The sequence below is a fragment of the Ovis aries genome, chromosome 1, assembly GCF_016772045.2.
Source record: "Ovis aries strain OAR_USU_Benz2616 breed Rambouillet chromosome 1, ARS-UI_Ramb_v3.0, whole genome shotgun sequence".
Classification (NCBI taxonomy): Eukaryota; Metazoa; Chordata; class Mammalia; order Artiodactyla; family Bovidae; genus Ovis; species Ovis aries.
Window position 1 is genome coordinate 107619254 of NC_056054.1, and position 22177 is coordinate 107641430.

Sequence of the window (22177 nt, forward strand, 5' to 3'; positions counted from 1 at the left end):
CGAATCACCCTAGATCCACCGGGGCTGGACCCCGGCAGGAGGAGAAGGGAACGACAGAGGATGAGATGGCTGGATGGCATCATGAACTCGATGGACATGAGTCTGAGTGAACTCTGGGAGTTGGTTTTTGACAAGGAGGCCTGGCGTGCTGTGATTCATGGGGTCACAAAGAGTCAGACACAACTGAGTGTCTGAACTGAACTGATAGTTCTAGAGCCTGTGAAGTTCAAGATAATGGTGCTGCTTTATGCCCTTGCTGGCAAAGGACTTCTTCCTGCCTTGCTGTCTCCTTAAGGAGGACAGCTCTGATATCTCTCTCTCTTCTTATAAGGGCACTAACCCCATCCTGGGAGTTCTACCTTCATGACCTCATTTTAAAGTATCTGCCTTCCCAATACTGACTTCCTAGCACATTCCATCTGAGGTTAGGGATTCCACATATGGATTTTGGGGGAGACGCAATAATCACCCTTCACGGCAACCTCAGGGTGATATAGGAATGGTTAGAACTATGGAGAGGGACGCATTGATTTGTAGAGCATCAATTCAAACGTAAAAATGTGGCTGAGGATTCAGCAATTAAGGGTCAGGTCTGTGGATAATATGAGCCCAAGTGAGGAGTCATGATGTGATACGTACGTAGGAGGGTTGATGTTTATGATTATGGTGGTAAGAATTACTTTGGAATGGGATTTAGATCCTTTTGAGAGATCCTTTTGGGACAGGGGTTCAGTTCAGTTCAGCTCAGTCACTCAGTCATGTCTGACTCTGCAAACCCATGGACTGCAGCACGCCAGGGCTCACTGTCTAACACCAATTCAAACTCAAGTCCACTGAGTCGGTGATGCCATCCAACCATCTCATCTTCTGTCATCCCCTTCTCTTGCCCTCAATCTTTCCCAACATCAGGGTTTTTCCTAATGAATCCATTCTTCACATCAGGTGGCCAAAGTGTTGGAGTTTCAGCTTCAACTTCAGTCCTTCCGATCAATATTCAGAACTGATTTCCTTCAGGAAGGCCTGGTTGGATCTTCTTGCAGTCCAAGGGACTCTCAAAAATCTTCTCCAACATCACAGTTCAAAAGAATCAATTCCTCAGCACTCAGCTTTCTTTTAAAAAAAAACCTTAATTTATTTTAATTGGAGGCTAATTACTTTACAATATTATAGTGGTTTTTGCCATACGTTGACATGAATCACCCATGGGCATACATGTGTTCCCCATCTTGACCCCCCTGCCCACCTCCCTCCCCATCCCATCCCTCAGGGTCATCCCAGTGCACCAGCCCTGAGCACTTTGTCTCATGCATCGGACCTGGACTGACAATATATTTCACATATGGTAATATACATGTTTCAACGCTATTCTCTCAAATCTTCCCACCCTCACCTTTTCCCACAGAGTCCAAAAGCCTGTTCTTTACATCTGTGTCTGTTTTGCTGTCTCGCATATAGGGTCATCATTACCATCTTTCTAAATTCCATGAGTTCAGTTCAGTTCAGTTGCTCAGTCGTGTCTGACTCATTGTGACCCCATAAATCACATCATGCCAGGCTTCCCTGTCCATCACCAACTCCCGGAGTTCACTCAGACTCATGTCCATCAAGTCCGTGATGTCATCCAACCATCTCATCCTCTGTCGTCCCCTTTTCCTCCTGCCCCCAATCTCTCCCAGCATCAGAGTCTTTTCCAATGAGTCAGTTCTTCGCATGAGGTGGCCAAAGTACTGGAGCTTCAGGTTTAGATCATTCCCTCCAAAGAACACCCAGGGCTGGTCTCCTTCAGAATGGACTGGTTGGATCTCCTGGCAGTCCAAGGGACTCTCAAGAGTCTCCTCCAACACCACAGTTCAAAAGCATCAATTCTTCGGCGCTCAGCTTTCTTCACAGTCTAACTCTCACATCCATACATGACCATTGGAAAAACCATAGCCTTGACTAGACGGACCTTTGTATGTATGTGTTAATATACTGTATAGGTGTTTTGCTTTCTGACTTACTTCACTCTGTATAATAGGCTAAAGTTTCATCTACCTCATTAGAACTGATTCAAATGCATTATTTTTAATAGCTGGACACTCAGCTTTCTTCCCTGGTAGCTCAGTGGGTAAAGCGTCTGCCTACAATGTGGGAGACCCGGGTTCGATCCCTGGGTTGGGAAGATCCCCTGGAGAAGGGAATGGCAACCCTCTCCAGTACTCTTGCCTGGAAAATCCCATGGACTGAGAAACCTGGTAGGCTGCAGTCCATGGGGTCGCAAAGAGTCGGACACGACTGAGCGACTTTCCCAACAGCTTTCTTCATAGTCCAACTCTCACATCCATATACTGCTACTGCTAAGTCACTTCAGTTGTGTCCAACTCTGTGCGACCCCATAGATGGCAGCTCACCAGGCTCCCCGTCCCTGGGATTCTCCAGGCAAGAACAATGGAGTGGGTTGTCATTTCCTTCTCCAATGCATGAAAGTGAAAAGTGAAAGTGAAGTCGCTCAGTCGTGTCCAACTCTTAGCGACCCCATGGACTGCAGCCTACTAGGCTCCTCCGCCCATGGGATTTTCCAGGCATGACTACTGGAAAAACCAAAGCCTTGACTAGACAGACCTTTGTTGACAAAGTAATGTCTCTACTTTTTAATGCTATCTAGGTTGGCCATAACTTTTCTTCCAAGGAGTGTCTTAATTTCATGGCTGCAATCACCATCTGCAGTGATTTTGGAGCCTCCCAAAATAAAGTCTGTCACTGTTTCCATTGTTTCCCCATCTATTTGCCATGAAGTGGTGGGACCAGATGCCATGATCTAAGTTTTCTGAATGTTGAGTTTTAAGACAACTTTTTCACTCTTCTCTTTCACTTTCATCAAGAAGCTCTTTAGTTCTTATTCACTTTCTGCCATAAGGGTGGTGTCATCTGCATATCTGAGGTTATTGATATTTCTCCCAGCAATCTTGATTCCAGCTTGTGCTTCATCCACCCCAGTGTTTCTCATGATGTACTGTGCATGTGACTTAAATAAGCTGGGTGACAATATACAGCCTTGATGTACTCCTTTCCCTATTTGGAACCAGTCTGCTCTTCCATATTCAGTTCTAACTGTTGCTTCCTGATCTGCATACAGATTTCTCAAGAGGCAGGTCAGTGGTCTGGCATTCCCATCTCTTTCAGAATTTTCCACCGTTTGTTGTGATCCACATAGTCAAAGTCTTTGGCATAGTCCATATAGCAGAAATAGATGTTTTCTGGAACTCTCTTGCTTTTTCAATGATTCAATGGATGTTGGCAATTTGATCTCTGGTTCCTCTACCTTTTCTAAATCCAGCTTGAACATCTGGAATTTCATGGTTCACGTATTGCTGAAGACTGGCTTGGAGAATTTTGAGCATTACTAGCTTGCGAGATGAGCGCAGTTGTGTGGGAGTTTGAACATTCTTTGGCACTGCCTTTCTTTGGGGTTGGAATGAAAACTGACCTTTTCCAGTCCTAGGATAGGGGTAGTAGTAGAGAAGTTAAATGGCAGTAATCTTATTCAGGTTTCAGAGATAAGAAAGCAGAGCAGGCCTTCTGACTTTGCTTCTGACTTGCCTGGACAGTCCCCTGATTACATGCCTGTCTGCGGGTGCAAGCGGTGGCACTATAGATAAGATAGGGAGCAGTTCTTGGAATTCTTGAGCCTCTGGAGGAGGTTTGGCCAACCATGCCTGGGACTTAACAAAATCCTTTTACTTGAAAGATATAACAAATAGCATTATAAAAAGATTAACTTGAAACTAGAGCAGGAATTAGTCACAAACCCATGATGCTGTCAGTTTGTGGCCTGGTTTTGTAAGCAGGAACCCTAAAAACGGCAATTTGAACTCTCACTCATGGAGTGGATGCTCTGCCCAGGACTTTTCCCCAACTGGGACTCCAGATCACTGTTACACGGGACTTCCCAGCAATGAGTCTGGAAGTGCCTGCCCAGTTAGGTGATGTGTGTGCTGTTACTCTCCTCTACTGTTCTGTTTCTGTTTCTCTATTCTTTTAATGACTGTATATTGAAAGTGAGTTAGATAATTCTCTATCAAATATCAAAATTGCTTATTTGTAATAACAAGCAGTTTATTTTGTTAATGAATACTTTTTGAACTTGAAAGGACAGTTAAAATATTTAGAAAAATAGCTGGGTACCAAGGGATATGAGGGACCCTTGAGAATTCTGTGCCTCACATCTGAGCTCTTGATCCAGATAAGAAACTTGTGAGATGAATCAGTCTCAGAGAGGAGGTGAAGGCTCTGACCCGCCCCTTGAGACAGACTCTGAGAAGTGAAGGCAGATTGCCTGAGGCAGAGCAGATGAGGCCCAGGGGCTTCCTGTGGCTGGGGTTCATTCAGGGGGAAATATCCAGCTCTGGAGAGACTAGTTGGATCCTTGGAAGTGGATCTCTTTTGAAGAATTTAGGAAAGACCCCAAGTCAACAGTGAACAGGGCTTTCCCAATTACATCTCTGTCTATCCCTGTCATCCTCACTTCATTACCACTAGAAGCAGTTTTTGCTTTGCTTTATTTTTTTATTTTATTTTATTTTATTTTTTTTTTGAAGAATGTGGGTCATCTCATTCCTGCCTCTCAAGTCAGTTTGGAGACAGCCTGAGATGAAGGATGCACAGCACTTTGGAACTTGTAGGGCACCTCCTATCTTGTTCTTGTCCTCCACACTCATAGCTGGGCTCCTGCCTTTCTTGCTGTATGACCCTGGCCTCTGATCTCTCATGAGTCCAGTGAGGATATTAACAGGACAGAGCTCATCAAGCTATGGTAAGGATCAAATGAAATAATGTATCCCTCAGTGCCTAACATAAATATTCATCAAATAATACCTATTTGAAAATAATCTAACATTTATTGGTTTAATTTTCAATAAAATAGTGACACAAAGAGAACACTTTGTGTTATATTCTCTGTGGAAGACAGTCCTGATGACAAAGCTCATATAATATACCTATGTTGTTAAAAATCCAAACAAATGTTTAAAGAGAAAGTCAATACCCTTTCCACCTTTGTTTCCCACAGCCACTCTCTTCAAAGGTAACCTCTCTTGTTTTCTTATAATTAATAGTAATAGTATCTACTGTATATTATTAAAACTATATCTGTTGGATGTTTAGAAACATGAACATTTTTATACTAGTAAGTATAAAATTGATTCAAAGATGTATCCCAATTTCAGAAATATTAAATGTGAAAATCATATGTAGGGGATTCTTGACACACAAGACACCATCACTCCTCTCCCTTGAACCCTGCACAGCAGCAGACTCGACCTCTTTCCCTGTCTTCTCTCTGGGTTTTAGTTCAAGCTCTTTCATCCCTTGGGAGTGGCCTTTCCCTACTCCCAAGTCAGCCTATTGAAATACTGGCCCTTGCTTGAGATCTAACTCAAGGCCTCACTTGTCTCTGAGGTTTTCGAGACTGTTCCTTTGACCACTCTTTTCTCCCATGGTTAATGATGTTGACTCCCCTCAAGAGTACTTTGTTCCCCACAGATACAAAGAACAGACTTTTGGATTCTGTGGTAGAAGGTGAGGGTGGGATGATTTGAGAGAAGAGGATTGAAACATGTATATTACCATATGTGAAATAGATCTCTGGTTCAAGTTTGATGCATGAAACAGAGCACTCAAAGCTGGTGTGCTGGGACAACCCAGAGGGATGGGATGGGGAGGGAGGTGAGGGGGTGTTGGGGATGGGTGACACATGTACACCCATGGCTGATTCATGTCAATGTATTGAAAAAACCACCACAATATTGTAAAGTAACTAGCCTCCAATTAAAATAAATAAATAAATTTTTTAAAAAGAAAAAAGAGTGTAAAATATTTCATTGATAATCTTGCTGTTGATTACATGTTAAAATACTATTTTATATATACATGGTTATACAAAATATAATATTAAAATCCAAAAAAAAATTAAAAGTACCTTGTCCCATTATTCCTTCTGCTGGAAGATTATGGCCTGAGAGCAGCACTTGTATCTCCATTGCCTGTTACCCATATGAGGCTTTAGTCCAAGTTCAGTAAATAGTTTTTTGTTTCCATTTTAATGCCACCATATTTATTTGCATGTTGAAAGGCAATACAACTGAGGAAGGGATATCTTGAGAGTTAGGAATGCAGACAAAGATACGGTCTAACAAACTGGTGGACTCACAATATTCTCAACAATTTCACAAAGTGGGTCTTGGATGATGCAGTCACACATTGTTTTATTTTAATGAAATTATTTAAAAAGGAAAGGAGAAAAGATTTGATAGACTTACCATTGTCTGGAATTTGATGGAGTAATCATTGAACCCAACTAATAGGATATAAGCGGAGCATTTGGTTCACATTTAATTAAGGGTATAAAGGGGTGTGTGTATGTGTGTGTGTGTGTGTGTGTGTGTGTGTGTGTGTGCATAAAAGCAAATACTTAAATAATTTAAGCGCATTTGACATAGTTCGTTATCCATGAGCCTCCTGCACCCTACAACTGAAAGAGGGCATTGAAGAAACCTGGGAAGCGTTATGTCTTTGGATTAAAAATTAACCTATTAGGACTTAGAACATCAACTGGGTTGGAAAGCCTTTCCCAAAGTTCTGTCATACATTTTCTCCCTTATTCTTTGGACATTGAGGACACATCATGCAGTTAACAGTTTATTTGTACATTAAGTTACAATTACTCTTAAACTCTTAAATGCATCAATTGGTCTATGCAAAAATCACTTTCTAGTGATTTGCATTTCATCATTTGAGCTGCATAATACATCTAAAGGAAGACCTCTTTCCTACGTCTCACAACCCCTCCCTGCATAATTATTTCTGGCAACACTGAACATATCCAGCACAGAAGGAACAGCGCACTGCAGCCAGCATCTGCCCCTGGGTAAGTCAAAATTCTGACTGCTGATGAGCACGTCCAAACTCATCAGGTACAAAGGCAGGAAATGAATGCATACAAGTTGCAAACTCCTGTACCTTGTTTGCACAGCTCCTTTGTTCTGGAGAAACCTCAATTATTTGTCTCAGATTTTAAGAAGATTGCTTAATGCTACAAGACAGAAGAGGAGAAAGGAGCACAGAGTTAAAGGTAAATTTTTCTTTTATCTTTATTGAAGTGTAATTGAATTATAGTATGTTAGTTTTAGATGTACAACCCAGTGATTTGATATTTTTATAGACTATACTCCAAAGTTATTATAAATACTGACCATATTTACTGTGATATGCATCATATCCTTGCAAATTATTAAATAATATGCCTAGTAGTTTGTGCCTTTTAATCTCCTTCCCCACCATGTCTCTACCCTTTACCCTCTTCTCTCTCATAACCACTAGTCTATTCTCTATATCTGTGAGTCCTCTTCTGTTTTGTTAAATTTGTTCATTTGTTTTCTTAAAGAGTGAATAGATAATATTTCAGATAGTCACACTCTTCCAGATCCCTCAATTTCCTTAAAAATACAATCCTTGTATGTTCATAGGTTCTGCTGGCAGGAAGACTGACTGAAATGGCCAAAACCCTAGAGTTAATATTCTTTTGGCCAGAATAATGGAATTATTATTTTCTAGCTATCAATTGAAGCAAACAGAGCTGTCTGTCAGGCAAAGCAAATGCATACACCTAAATTACAGAAAGTACAGTTGCCCTGATAGGATTTAGATTATGCTACTAACTAGAGCTGTAAAATGTGGCTTGAACTTGTATATAATGGAGGACTTTGAGTAATTTCCTAATTAGTATTTACTGTCTAAACTAATTACTCATATTTCTTCTTCACTAGCTAATTAAACTTTGTATTAATATGATATTCTGCACAAACCAGATGAATGTTGGTGTTGCAGAACAGCAAACACCCACTCGATACAATATTACAGAGTGACATGTCAGTTTCAGAACTGGATATTCTTAACACTAGGTCCCAAACAGATTAAGACAAAGATTCAACTCTATTAAAGGCTATTAGAATATGAAATCTCATATTTCATATGGACAGAGGTTTTTAACATAGTACAGGAGGCAGTGACCAAAACCATCCCAAAGAAAAAGAAATACAAGAAGGCAAAGTAGTTGTCTGAGGAGGCTTTCCAAATAGCTGAGGAAAGAAAGAGATGTGAAAGGCAAGGGAATAAAAGAAAGAAGAGGAAAGAGGAAAGAAGAGATGTGAAAGGCAAGGGAATAAAGGAAAGATCTATGTAACTGAATGCAGAGATCCAGAGAATACCATGGAGAGACAAGAAGGCCTTCTTAAATGAACAGTGCAAAGAAAGAGAGGAAAAGAATGGAGTGGGAAAGACTAGTGATCTCTTCAAGAAAATAGGGATATATCAAGAGAACATTGATTGCAAGGATGGGCATGATTAAGGACTGAAATCCTGCTTGGAGAATCCATGCAAGAATACTGAAGTGGGTTTCCATGCCCTCCTCCAGGGGCTCTTTCTGACCCAGGGATCGAATCTGCTTCTCCTGTGGCTCCTGCATTACAGGCAGATACTTTACTGCGGAGCCACCAACGAAGCCCTATATGCAGAGTGCATCGTGCAAAATGTTTGGCTGAATGAATCACAAGCTGGAATCAAAATTGCCGTAAGAAATATTAACAAAATATCTAACAGAAGCAGAAGATATTAAGAAGAGATGGCAAGAATACACAGAAGAACTATACAAAAATTGTCTTAATGACTGAGATAACCATGATGGTGTGGTCACTCACCTAGAGCCAGACATCCTGGAGTGAGCCTTAGGAAGAACTGCTATGAACAAAATTAGTAAATGTGATTAAATTCCAGCTAAGCTATTTAAAATCCTAAAAGATGATACTGTTAAATTACTGCATTCAATATGTCAGCAAATTTAGAAAACTCAGCAGTCCCCACAGGACTATAAAAGTTCAGTTTTCATTCCAATCCCAAAGAAAGACAATACCAAAGAATGTTGAAACTACTGCACAGTTGTTCTCATTTCACATGCTAGCAAAGTTATGCTCAAAGTCCTTCAACTAGGCTTCAGCAGTACATGCACTGAAGACTTCCAGATATGCAAGCTGGGTTTTGAAGAGGCAGAGGAACCAGAGATCAAATTGTTAACCTTCGTTGAATCACAGAGAAAGCAAGGAAATTCCAGAAAAACAACTCTTTCTGCTTCATTGACTACACTAAATCCTATGACTGTGTGGCTCACAACAAACTCTTAAAGAGATGGGAATATCAGACTATCTCGCCAGTTTCCTGAGAAACCTATATGCAGGTCAAGAACCAGCAGTTAGAGTTGCAGATGCAGCAACTGACTGATTCAAAATTGGGAAAGGAGTGCAAGGCTGTACATTGTCACTCTACATATTTAACTTATCTGTAGACTGCATATGTGCTAAGTCACTTCAGTCATGTTTGACCCTTTTTGACCCTACGGTCTGTAGCCCACCAGGATCCTCTATCCATGGGATTCTCCAGGCAGGAATACTGGAGTGGGTTTCCATGCCCTTTTGCAGGGGATCTTCCTGACCCAGGGAAGATCTGCATCTCCCTGTGGCTCCTGCATTACAGGCAGATTCTTTACTGCTGAGCCACCAACGAGGCCCTATATGCAGAGTACATCATGCAAAAGGTTTGGCTGAATGAATCACAAGCTGGAATCAAAATTGCCATAAGAAATATCAACAACCTCAGATATACAGATGATTCCACTCTAATGACAGAAAGTGAAGAGGAACTAAAGAGCCTGGTAATGAAGATGAAAGAGGAGAGTGAAAAAGCTGGCTTGAAACTCAACATTCAAGAAACAAAGATCATGGCATCCAGCCTCATCACTTCCTGGCAAATACAAGGGGAAAAACTGAAAGCAGTGGCAGATTTTATTTTCATGGGCTCCAAAATCACTGAGGACAGTGACTGTGGCCATGAAGTTAAACGACTGTTGCTCCTTGGAAGGAAAGCTGTGACAAACCTAGATAGCATATTAAAATGCAGAGATATCCACCTGTTGGTGGGAATGAAAACTACCACTATGGAGAACAGTGTGGAGATTCCTTAAAAAACTGGAAATAGAACTTCCATATGACCCAGCAATCCCACTGCTGGGCATACACACCAAGGAAAACAGAACTGAAAGAGAAACGTGTACCCCAATGTTCATTGCAGCAGCCTAGATGTCTATCAGCAGACAAATGGATAAGAAAGTTGTGGTACATATACAGAATGGAATACTACTAAGCTATTAAAAAGAACACATTTGAGTCAATTCTAATGACGTGGATGAAACTGGAGCCTATTATACAGAGTGAAATAAGTCAGAAAGAAAAACACCAATACAGTATATTAACACACATATATGGAATTTACAAAGATGGTAATGACAACCCTACGTATGAGGCAGTAAAAGAGATGCAGATGAAAAGAGCAGATTTTGGACTCTGTGGGAGGAGGTGAGGTTGGGATGATTTGAGAGAATAGCATTGAAACATGTATATTGCCACAGGTGAAACAGATCACCAGTCCAAGTTTGATGCAGGAAACAGGGCACTCAAAGCCAGTGCACTGGGACAGCTCAGAGGAATGGGATGAGGAGGGAGGAGGGAGGGGGTTCTGGGACCATGGGACACATGTACACCCATGGCTGATTCATGTCAATGTTTGGCAAAAGACACCTCAGTATGGTGAATAATTAGCTTCCAATTAAAATAAATTAACTAATTAAACAAACAAACAAAGCAGAGATATCACTTTGTCGACAAAGGTCCATATAGTTAAAGCTGTGGTTTTTCAAGTAGTTATGTATGGATGTGAGAGTTGGACCATAAAGAAGGCTGAGTGTTGAAGAACTGATGCTTTTGTTTCAAAATGTACTTTCAAACTGTGGTAGCATTACCGACTCAGTTCAGTCACTGAGTTGTGTCCGACTCTGTGACCCCATGAACTGCAGCATGCCAGGCCTCTCTGTCCATCACCAACTCCCAGAGTGCACCAAACCCATGTCCATCAAGTCAGTGATGCCATCCAACCATCTTATCCTCTGTAGTCCCCTTCTCCTGCACCCAATCTTTCCCAGCATCAGGATCTTTTCCAACGAGTCACTCTTCTCATCAGGTGGCTAAAGTATTGGAGTTTCAGCTTCAACAAGAGTCCTTCCACTGAACACCCAGGACTGATCTCCTTTAGGATGGACTGGTTGGATCTCCTTGCAGTCCAAGGGACTCTCAAGAATCTTCTCCAACACCGCAGTTCAAAAGCATCAGTTCTTCAGCGCTCAGCTTTCTTTAGAGTCCAACTCACATCCATACATGACTACTGGAAAAACCATAGCCTTGACTAGACAGACCTTTGTGGACAAAGTAATGTCTCTGCTTTTTAATATGCTGTCTAGGTTGGTCATAACTTTCCTTCCCAAGAGAAAGCATCTTTTAATTTCATGGCTGCAGTCATCATCTGCAGTGATTTTGGAGCCCCCCAAAATAAAGTCAGCCACTGTTTCCACTGTTTCCCCATCTATGTGCCATGAAGTGATGGGACCCGATGCCATGATCTCAGTTTCCTGAATGTTGAGCTTTAAGCCAATTTTTTCACTCTCCTCTTTCACTTTCATCAAGAGGCTTTTAGTTCTTCTTCACTTTCTGCCATAAGGGTGGTGTCATCTGCATATCTGATGTTATTGATATTTCTTCTGGCAAACTTGATTCCAGCTTGTGCTTCTTCCAGCCCAGCGTTTCTCATGATGTACTCTGCATATAAGTTAAATAAACAGGGTGACAATATGCAGCCTTGACATACTCCTTTTCCTAATTAGAACCAGTCTAAATAGGAAAAGGAACCAGTTGTTCCATGTCCAGTTCTAACTGTTGCTTCCTGACCTGTATACAGATTTGTCAAGAGGCAGGTCAGGTGGTCTGGTATTCCCATCTCTTTCAGAATTTTCCACAGTTTATTGTGATCCACACAGTCAAAGGCTTTGGCATAGTCAATAAAGCAGAAATAAATGTTTTTCTGGAACTCTCTTGCTTTTTCCATGATCCAGCAGATGTTGGCAATTTGATCTCTGGTCCCTCTGCCTTTTCTAAAACCAGCTTGAACATCTGGAAGTTCATGGTTCATGTATTGCTGAAGCCTGGTTTGGAGAATTTTGAGCATTACTTTACTAACATGTGAGATGAGTGCAGTTGTGTGGTAGTTTGAGCATTCTTTAGCATTGCCTTTCTTTGGAATTGGAATGAAAACTGACCTTTTCCAGTCCTGTGGCCACTGCTGAGTGTTCCAAATTTGCTGGCATATTGAGTGTAGCACTTTGATAGCATCATCTTTCAGGATTTGAAATAGCTCAACTGAAATGCCATCACCTCCACTAGCTTTGTTTGTAGTGATACTTCCTGAGGCCCACTTGACTTCACATTCCAAGATGTCTGGCTCTTGGTGAGTGATTACTGACTCAACAGACATGAATTTGAGCAAACTCTGGAAGATAGTGAAGGATAGGGAAGCCTGGTGTGCTTCAAGTCCGTGGGGTCACATACAGTCAGACACAACTTAGTGACTGAAAAACAACAACACATCATTGCATATTGCCTATAATGGATTACTAAATGAATGTAAGATATTAATGATAAGGGAAATGATGTGTATGGGGTATGAGGACTTTATTATCTTCATAACTTTTCTGTTATATAAATGTAAAATGCTTCTAGAAAATAAGTCTATTAGCAGCTGGATGGTAGGGGAGTTTGAGGGAGAATGGTTACAGGCATAGTTATGGCTGAGTCCCTTTTCTGTTCACCTATAACTATCACAATGTCGTTATTTGGCTATGCTGCTGCTGCTGCTAAGTTGCTTCAGTCGTGTCTGATTCTGTGCGACCCCATAGACGGCAGCCCACTAGGCTCCCCCGTCCCTGGGATTCTCCAGGCAAGAACACTATACTTCAATATAAAATAAGATGTTTAAAGATAAAAATAAAGAAAAAGCTAAACCTGCATCTTTATAAAACAATAATCTGCTTTAGAGAGAGACCATTTCTCATTCAAATTTGTAACTCTCAAACATCCAGTACGTGTCCAATAAATGTTGATTAAATTGAAAAAAGTTAATAGAAGTTTTATTAGTTTTAAAAAATCTTTATTTTGTATTGGAGTATAGACAATTAACAATATTGTGATAATTTCAGGTGGACAGCAAAGAGAATCTGCCATATATACATGTAACCATTCTCCTCCAAACTCTCCTCCCATCCATCTGCCATGTAACTTTGAGCAGAGTTCCCTGTGCTACAACAGGTCCATATTGGTTATCCCTTTTTAGTGTTTGCAGGTTAATTCCAAACTCTTTAACTACCCCGTCTTCCATTCGCCCCTGGTAATCATAAGTTCATTCTCTAAGTCTATGAATCTGTTTCTATTTGAAAGTAAATCCATTTGCATCATTTTTTAGATTCCACATATAAGCAATATCATATATTTGTCCTTCTCTGTCTGACTTACTTCACTCAGTATGACGATAGGTCTATCCATGTTGCTGCAAATGCCATTATTTCATCCTTTATAATGGCTGAGTGATACCCCAATGTTCATTGCAGCACTGTTCACAATAGCCAGGACATGGAAGCTACCTAAATGTTCATTAACAGATAAATGGATAAAAAGGATGAAATATTACTCAGGCAATTTCATTACTTTGCATGTGTCTATCCAGTTTTCCCAATATCATTTATTGAAGAGACTGTTCTTTCCCCATTGACCCCTTGTCATAAAATAGTTGACCATATATGTGTTATTTCTGTGCTCTTTATTTTGTTCTGTTGACTTATGCATTTGTTTCTACTATGATAGCATACTGTTTTGACCACTATAACTTTGTAATATTATTTGAAACCAGAGGGCATGATGGTCCCAGCCTTTTTCTTCTTTCTCAAAGTTGCTTTGGTTATTTGAAGTCTTTTGTGATTCCATACATTTTGAGGATTGTTTAATCTGTTTCTGAAAAAAGCTATTGGAAGGTTGATAAAGATTGCATTGAATCAGTAGGTTGCTTTGAATCAGTTCAGTTCAGTCGCTCAGTTGTGTCCAACTCTTTGCAACCCCATGAATCGCAGCACACCAGGCCTCCCTATTCATCACCATCTCCTGGAGTTCACTCAGACTCACATCCATCGAGTCAGTGATGCCATCCAGCCATCTCATCCTCTGTCATCCCCTTCTCCTCCTGCCCCCAATCCCTTCCAGCATCAAAGTCTTTTCCAATGTGTCAACTCTTCACATGAGGTGGCCAAAGTACTGGAGTTTCAGCTTTAGCATCTTTCCTTCCAAAGAAATCCCAGGGCTGATCTCCTTCATAAGATCTCTTGAAGAGATCTCTAGTCTTTCCCATTCTGTTGTTTTCCTCTATTTCTTTGCATTGATCACTGAGGAAGGCTTTGTTATCTCTTCTTGCTATTCTTTGAATAGTATGAACAATTTAGCAATATTATTTCTTCCAATCAATAAAAGTGGAATACTTTTAAGTTTATTTGTGTTTTCAGTTTATTTCACCAATATCTTATAGTCACCAGTATCTATAGTTTCCATTCCTTAGTTGAACTTATTCGTAGGTATTTTATTCTTTTGATGCAATAGTAAATGGGATTTCTTTCTTAATTTCTCTTTCTGATATATACAGAAACACAACAGATTTTTGTATATCAATTTACTATCTGATAACTTTAATAAATTTGTTTATTAGTTCTATTTCTTTTTGGTGAAATCTTTAGGGCCTTCTATATATAACATCATGTCATCTTTAAGTAATGACTGTTTTACTTCTTATTTTCTGATCTGGTTGCCTTTTCTTTATGTTCATTGCCTAATTGCAAGCCTTTAGCTTTTCACTATTGAGTGTGATGTTAGCTGTGGGCTTGGTATCTATGACTTTTATTATCAATACATTGAGGTACTTTTCCTCTATACCCATCCTGTTGAGATATTTTCATAAATAAATATTGAATTTTGCCACTTTTCATGTATTTGTTGAAGTGACCATACAATTTTTATCCTGTATTTTATTCACGTGCTATATCACACTGATTGATTTGTGGATACTGAAACATTCTTGCATTCCTGGAATAAATGTCACCTGATCATGATATGTGATCCTTTTCTTGTATTGCTGAGTATAGCATGGTAGTATTTATTCTGTTGAGGAGTTTCACATCTTTGTTTATCAGCGATATTGGTCCATAACTTTTTTCTTGTGGTGTCCATAACTAGTTTTTGTATCATGATAATGTTGGCCTCATAAAATGAGTTTTAGAAGTATTCCCTTCTCTTCTATTTTTTGGTAGTATAAGCAAATGAGGGTGTTAGTTCTTCAAATATTTGGTAGAATTTACCAGTGAAACCTTCTGGTCCTGGACTTTTGTTTTTGGAAGTAGTTTGGATACTGATCCAATTTCATAACTCATTATTGGTATATTCAGAATTTTTATTTCTTCATGATTCAGTCTTGGTAGGGTATATATTTGATGGATTGGGAGGGAAAGAGGAAGGTTTTTCAATAAAGGGAGTGCAGTGTAGCCAAGATGCAAAAGTTAGCATGGGCATTGTTTACTTGGACTGACAAAGACCATTTGCCAGAGCCTGGAACTCGACTGGGGACTTTGCTGCTGCTGAGGATTGAGTCAGGAAGGATGATGATAGAAGCAGTCTGGACCTCAATAAAGAACTAGAGGATCTGTTCCTCTGAAAATTGATGAGAACCAAAAATAACAAGAGACAGATGGAGAATCAGACACACGTGTCTACAACTTAACAAAGGTGCCTGAGGCTCAGCAGTGGCTCCAAACAACCAACAAATGCTCTTCTGACAAGTGAAACATTTTAACTGAAGCCATGATTGTGATGTGACATCTCACACTACATGGAAGAAGGCAGTGAGTGGTGGTGGTAGGGATCTAGGAAAGTGAAGCATGAGCCTGTTGGACTAGCTGTGTGAGGGCAGTGGTAGCGAAGTCTATCAGTAGGTTCTGAGTGACCACCAAGCTAGTGGCAATGACCTTCAATATTAGTAGTGAGGCACTAAGAGCACTGTGCTGATGTTTCTCTAAAATGTGGTCAAGGCTGTGGTCAGAGACTGGTATTAGGTAAATAAAACTATTTACAAACTCATTTTTGTAAATAGAGAGGCATTGTCAAGGGCTAAGAAGGGTCAGTAATAGAAGATTTTATAAATATACATATATGCTGGCAGTCTGCTTTTTTTAATGGAACATTATTCTAGAAATCTTTTCAACTAGTATCTATAGTGTTTCCTGATATTTATATAGAAGTACAGTATCCCACCATGGGAACATTCCATGGAACAATTAAGCTGTCCCTACTCAGAAAACTCAGAGACAGCAATGGCACCCCACTCCAGTACTCTTGCCTGGAAAATCCCATGGACGGAGGAGCCTGGTAGGCTGCAGTCCTTCGGTCACTAAGAGTTGGACACGACTGAATGACTTCACTTTCACTTTCATGCATTGGAGAAGGAAATGGCAACCCACTCCAGTGTTCTTGCCTGGAGAATCCCAGGAACGGGGGAGCCTGGTGGGCTGCCATCTCTGGGATCGCACAGAGTTGGACACTACCGAAGAGACTTAGCAGCAGCAGCAGCACTGAGAAAACTTTGGATTTCCCTGGTGAAGCAGCAGTAAAGAATCCACCTACAAGGAGACACAGGTTCAAATCCCTGGATCAGGAAGATCACCTGGAGAATGAAATGGCAACCTACTTCAGTATTCTTCTTGTCTGGGAAATCCCAGGGACAGAAGAGCATGGAAAGCTATAGTCAATGGGGTCTCAAAAGAGTCAGACATCACTTAGCAACTAAACAATAACAACTTACAAATCTTTAGATCAGTTTCTATCATTTGTTCTCAGAAATAATTCAGCCATCAATATGGGACAAAGTTTTATAGATAGGAAATGCAGAGCAGAGGAAGCAGGATTTTGACTCTGTTGTTGTTTTTGCTCAGTCACTAAGTCATGTCTGACTCTATGCAACCCCATGACTGTAGCAGGCCAGGCTTTCCTGACCTTCACTATCTCCTGGAGTTTACTCAAATTTATGTCCATTAGTTTGGTGATGCCATCCAACCGTCTTATTCTCTGCCACCCCATTCTCTTCTTGCCCTCAATCTTTCCCAGCATCAAGGTCTTTTCCAATGAGTCAGTGTTTGCGTCAGGTGGCCAAAGAACTGGAGTTTCAGCTTCAGCATTAGTCCTTCCAATGAATATTCAGGGTCGATTTCCTCTAATTGACTGGTTTGATCTCTTTGCTGTCCAACAGACTCTTGAGTCTTCACCAGCACCACACTTTGAAAGCATTATTTCTTTGGAATTCAACCTTTTAATGGGCCAACACTCACATCCATACATGACTACTGGAAAAGCCATAGCTTTGACTTTACGGATTTTTGTCAGCAAAGTGATGTCTCTGCTTTTTAATACACTGCTTAGGTTTGTTGTAGCTTTTCTTCAAGGAGCAAGCATCTTTTAATTATATGGCTGCAGTCAGTCTGCACTGAATTTGAAGCCCAAGAAAATAAGACTTGCCAGTTTCCACTTTTTCCCCATCTGTATGCCATGAAGTGATGGGACTGTATGCCATGATCTTAGTTTTTTGAGTGCTGAATCTCAAGCCAGGTTTTTCACTTTCCTCCTCCACCTTCATCAAGAGGCTGTTTCAGTTCAGTTCAGTTCAGTTGAGTCACTCAGTCGTGTCTGAATCTTTGAGACCCCATGAATCACAGCACACCAGGCCTCCCTATCCATCACCAACTCCCAGAGTTCATTCAGATTCACGTCCATTGAGTCAGTGATGCCATCCAGCCATCTCATCTTCTGTCGTCCCCTTTTCCTCCTGCCCCCAATCCTTCCCAGCATCAAAGTCTTTTCCAATGAGTCAACTCTTCGCATGAGGTGGCCAAAGTACTGGAGTTTCACCTTTAGCATCATTCCTTCCAAAGAAATCCCAGGGCTGATCTCCTTCAGAATGGACTGGTTGGATCTCCTTGCAGTCCAAGGGACTCTCAAGAGTCTTCTCCGACACCACAGTTCAAAAGCATCAAATCTTCAGCACTCAGCCTTCTTCACAGTCCAACTCTCACATCCATACATGACCATAGGAAAAACCATAGCCTTGACTATACAGACCTTAGTTGGCAAAGTAATGTTAATTCCTCTTAAATTTCCACCATTAGGGTGGTCTCATCTGCATATCTGAGTTTGTTGCTATTTCTTATGGCAATCTTGATTCCAGCTTGTGATTCATCCAGCTCAGCATTTTGCATGATGTATCCTGAAAATACGTTAAATAAGGAGGGTGGTAAAATACTGCCTTAATGTACTCCTGTCCCAATTTTGAACCAGTCAGTTGTTCCATGTCTGTTTCTAATTCTTTCTTTTTTTTTGGAAGTTTCAGATTTTTTAAAATTTAAATTTATTTATTTTAATTGGAGGCTAATTACTTTACAATATTGCATTGGTTTTGCCATACATCAACATGAATCTGCCACAGGTGTACATGTGTTCCCCATCCTGAACCCCCTTTCCAATGGAGTATTACTCAGCCATTAAAAAGAATACATTTGAGTCAGTTCTAATGAGGTGGATGAAACTGGAGCCTATTATACAGAGGGAAGTAAGCCAGAAAGAAAAACACCAATACAGTATACTAGTACATATATATGGAATTTAGAAAGATAGTAATGATAACTCTGTATGCGAGACAGCAAAAGAGACATAGATGTATAACTCTTTCTTCTTAACCTGCATACAGGTTTCTCAGAAGGCAGGTAAGGTGGTCTGGTATTCCCATCTCTTTAAGAATTTTCTACAGTTTGTTATGATCCACACAAGGAAAGGCTTTAGCATGGTCAATGAAGCAGAACATTTTTGGAATTCCCTTGTTTTTTCTATGATCCAATGGATGTTGACAATTTGATCTCTGGTTCCTCTGCCTTTTCTAAATGCAACTTGTACATCTGAAAGTTCTCAGTTCATGTATTGTTGAAGCCTAGCTTGAAGGATTTTGAACAATACCTTGCTAGCATGTGAAATGAGAAAAATTGTAGGGTAGTTTGACCATTCTTTGGCATTGCCCTTCTTTTGGATTGGAAAGAAATCTGATCTTTTCTAGTCCTGTGGCCTCAGTCTTCCCCAGCATCAAGGTTTTTTCCAATGAGTTGGTGTTTGCATCAGGTGGCCAAAAATTGGAGTTTCAGCTTCAGCGTCAGTCCTTCCAATGAATATTCAGGGAATATTCAATACCAGATTTGCTGGTATTGAGTACATCACTTTGACTTTTGGGGTGTTGCCAAATTTTGTCCCCATGGGTTCTACCACTTGTGTCACTCCCAGCAAAGTTCCAGAGTGACTGTTTCTCTATATGTTTTTTAAACTTTTGTGATTTTGAGCCAAATCATCTGGCTCCAGAGTCCACACTTTTAATCACTAGGCTATCCCACCTCCAAAGAATAATTACAAGATGTTTACTATTTTTCTCAGTGCTAGGGATACAGAAGAGAATAAGATGGATAAATTCCCAGCTCTCAAGAACTCACATCATAAGGGGAATAATGGAAATCAACAAATGATGAAATAGATATGCAAGGTCAAGTGGTGACAAGTGTATGAAGACAGAACAAGTAGAACTCCATAAAGAAGAACAAGAACTCTATAAGGAAGACCTCTTTGGGAAAGCAGTATTTTGACAGACCTGAGTGACTGTGAGTGACAGTTACTTTTGTAGGTGGAAGGACATTATGGGATGAGAATATGCGTGTGCCTGTGCCCTGAGCTGGGAGCCTGTGTGAAGCACTGGAAGTATAGACACATGGCTTGTTAGGCTGGAGAGGAGTGATGTCTGGAACCTGAAGAGATGAGGTGGTAAAGGTGGCCAGGAGAAAAGATGGCATGGGCCTGGAAGGATAAGATCAAGGTTTGAATTTCTAAGTAGGAGGGCTAACAGGAGAGTGTTTTGAGAGGAACAAGACATGACAATAGTTTAAAGGGCCACTCTGGTTGTGTGTGCAGTGCAGCAAGTTTGGGGCCTGGGCATGTGTTGCAAGGCACCAGCAATTCCAGCTAAAAGTGAAAATGGTGGACGTGGTGAGAAGGGGGTGGATCCGTGAAATATTATATAGGGGTAGCAGGATTTACTGATGGGTCAGAGATGAGTCTGAGCAAAAGAGGAATAAGGATTTTGGCCTGAGCACCATGGAAAATGAGGCACCATGTCCTGAGACAGGGACCACCAGGGAAGAAGCAGGCTTGAGGTTCAGGCATGAAATTTGAGTTTGAGATGCAATGGGAACGTCACATGGGACTCTCAAGTAGGCAACTTTACACACGGGTCTGGAATTCAGAAATAGGCTTGTGTAGACAGGCAGGTGGTCCAGGGATCAAGGTCTGGGCTTCAGAAGGTCATAGTCAGGAAGAGGAGGCTGAGAAGGAGTGGCCAGTGAAAGTCAGGAGACTCTGGTGTCCAGCAATCCAGGTAAAGAAGGTTTCTTGAAAAAAGGAACTGCAGTAAGTCAGTAAGGTGAAGATGGGGCTCAGCCCACTGGGACTGCCCATATGGAGCTCATGGCCACCAGAATCTATAGGCTTCGGCATAGTCACCCTTCCTCAGAGGGGCCTCCCTGGCCCTAAGTGCCCTCCTCCCCTCCAAGCACCCTGTACTTTCCCTTCTCTGTAACTGCCATGATAGCTACATAAGGCATTTCCTTGTTTAGCATCTGTTGCCCACTGTGGTGTGGCCTCTGTCCAGACAAGGAACAGAGAAGTTGTGTTTACTGTACATTATGAGTATCTAGCACATGACAGGCATCCAGGAGGGCCTTAGTAAACATTTACTTGATAAATGTTGTGTGAGCATCTATGAGCCAGGCTTGGGGACAGAACCCAAATAGTTTTCAATTCTGCTTTTGTGCGGTCAGCAGTGGGAACAGGGTTTATCTGGAAACAAGTGATTCTGTGTATATCAGGGGAGAGAGTCACACATAGATCTCACTGGCCTTTGTGGAAAGGGCGAGGGACATGCCTGAATATCTCTCATGGGCAGTTGTAACCAGAAGGGATATGAGCTCAAGACAAGTAGTACTTTAACAAAAGAAAAAAAGTTTTTAAAACTATATTAGATTTACAGAAAAAATGACAAGATGGTACAGAGAGTTGCCATATACTCCACATACAGTCTCCCCTATTATTGTAAAAGGAAACACTGACTGAAACCCTGATCAGGCATCACAGTAACCATTTGTGTGAGTTACTTTATGACAGGAGCTCCTGGTAAGGAGCCTGGAACTAACAAGCCACCACCAACCAGAAGAATTCGAGAAAGGTCAAAAGAAGAGAGAAGACACCAATCCATATGTCCTACCAACCTCCCAGAATCCTCCTCATTGGAATCCATTTTGACTGAGTGATGAGTGTGCCACCAGGAAGGACCCAGAGTCAGAATGAAGGGCCAGAAACTCACATCATCATGAAATCCAAGATGACGAGCCATGTGGCAGAGCAGTTCTCCTGGGTTCCCTTACCCTGCTGCTCTCTACCTAAGTGCACCTTAGCAATAAAATCTCTTGCATTGTCAGCACATGTGTCTCCTTGAACAATTCATGCCTGAGTGTTAGACAAGATCCCACTCTTGGGCCCTGGATGGGTCTCATTTCCTGCAACATTATCAACATCTTATACTCCTAATATTTGTTGCAATTAATAGAGTGATAACAATATGTTAGGACTTCCCAAGTGGCTTAGTGGTAAAGGATCTGCCTGCTAGTGTAGAAGACACAAAAGATGTCAGTTCAATGATTAGGCTGAGAAGATCCTATGGAATAGGAAATGGCAACCCACTCTAGTATTCTTGCCTGGAAAAGTTCAAGGAAAGAGGAGCCTTCATGACATATCAGTGTTATAATATGGAAATGTTGGTAAGTATTGAAAGTTTGTACTTTGTTCAGTTGTCCTTCAATTTTTACCCAGTGTCCAGGATCTCATCTTGCATTTAGTCATCATGTGTCCTTGGTCTCCTCTGGGCTCTGACAGTTTGTTAGCTGTTCCTTTTTCTCATGACAGTTTTAAGGAGAGTCTGTAGGGTATTTGGTAACAATTTCCTCAATTAGGATTTGTCTAATATTTCTAATTTGTCTAATGTTTCA

The 22177-nt window shown here is 41.0% G+C and overlaps 1 protein-coding gene across 1 annotated transcript in view; it reads left to right on the top strand.

Moving 5' to 3' along the window:
* Positions 1 to 6967: 6967 nt before the first annotated feature.
* Positions 6968 to 22177, top strand: part of LOC101111069 (SLAM family member 7-like) — a 40220-nt gene continuing 25010 nt past the window's right edge. The window contains exons 1-2 of the transcript XR_009597553.1: positions 6968 to 7108; positions 19521 to 21949. The gene's annotated coding sequence lies outside the window, so the exon portion shown is untranslated. The remainder of the gene's footprint in view (positions 7109 to 19520; positions 21950 to 22177) is intronic.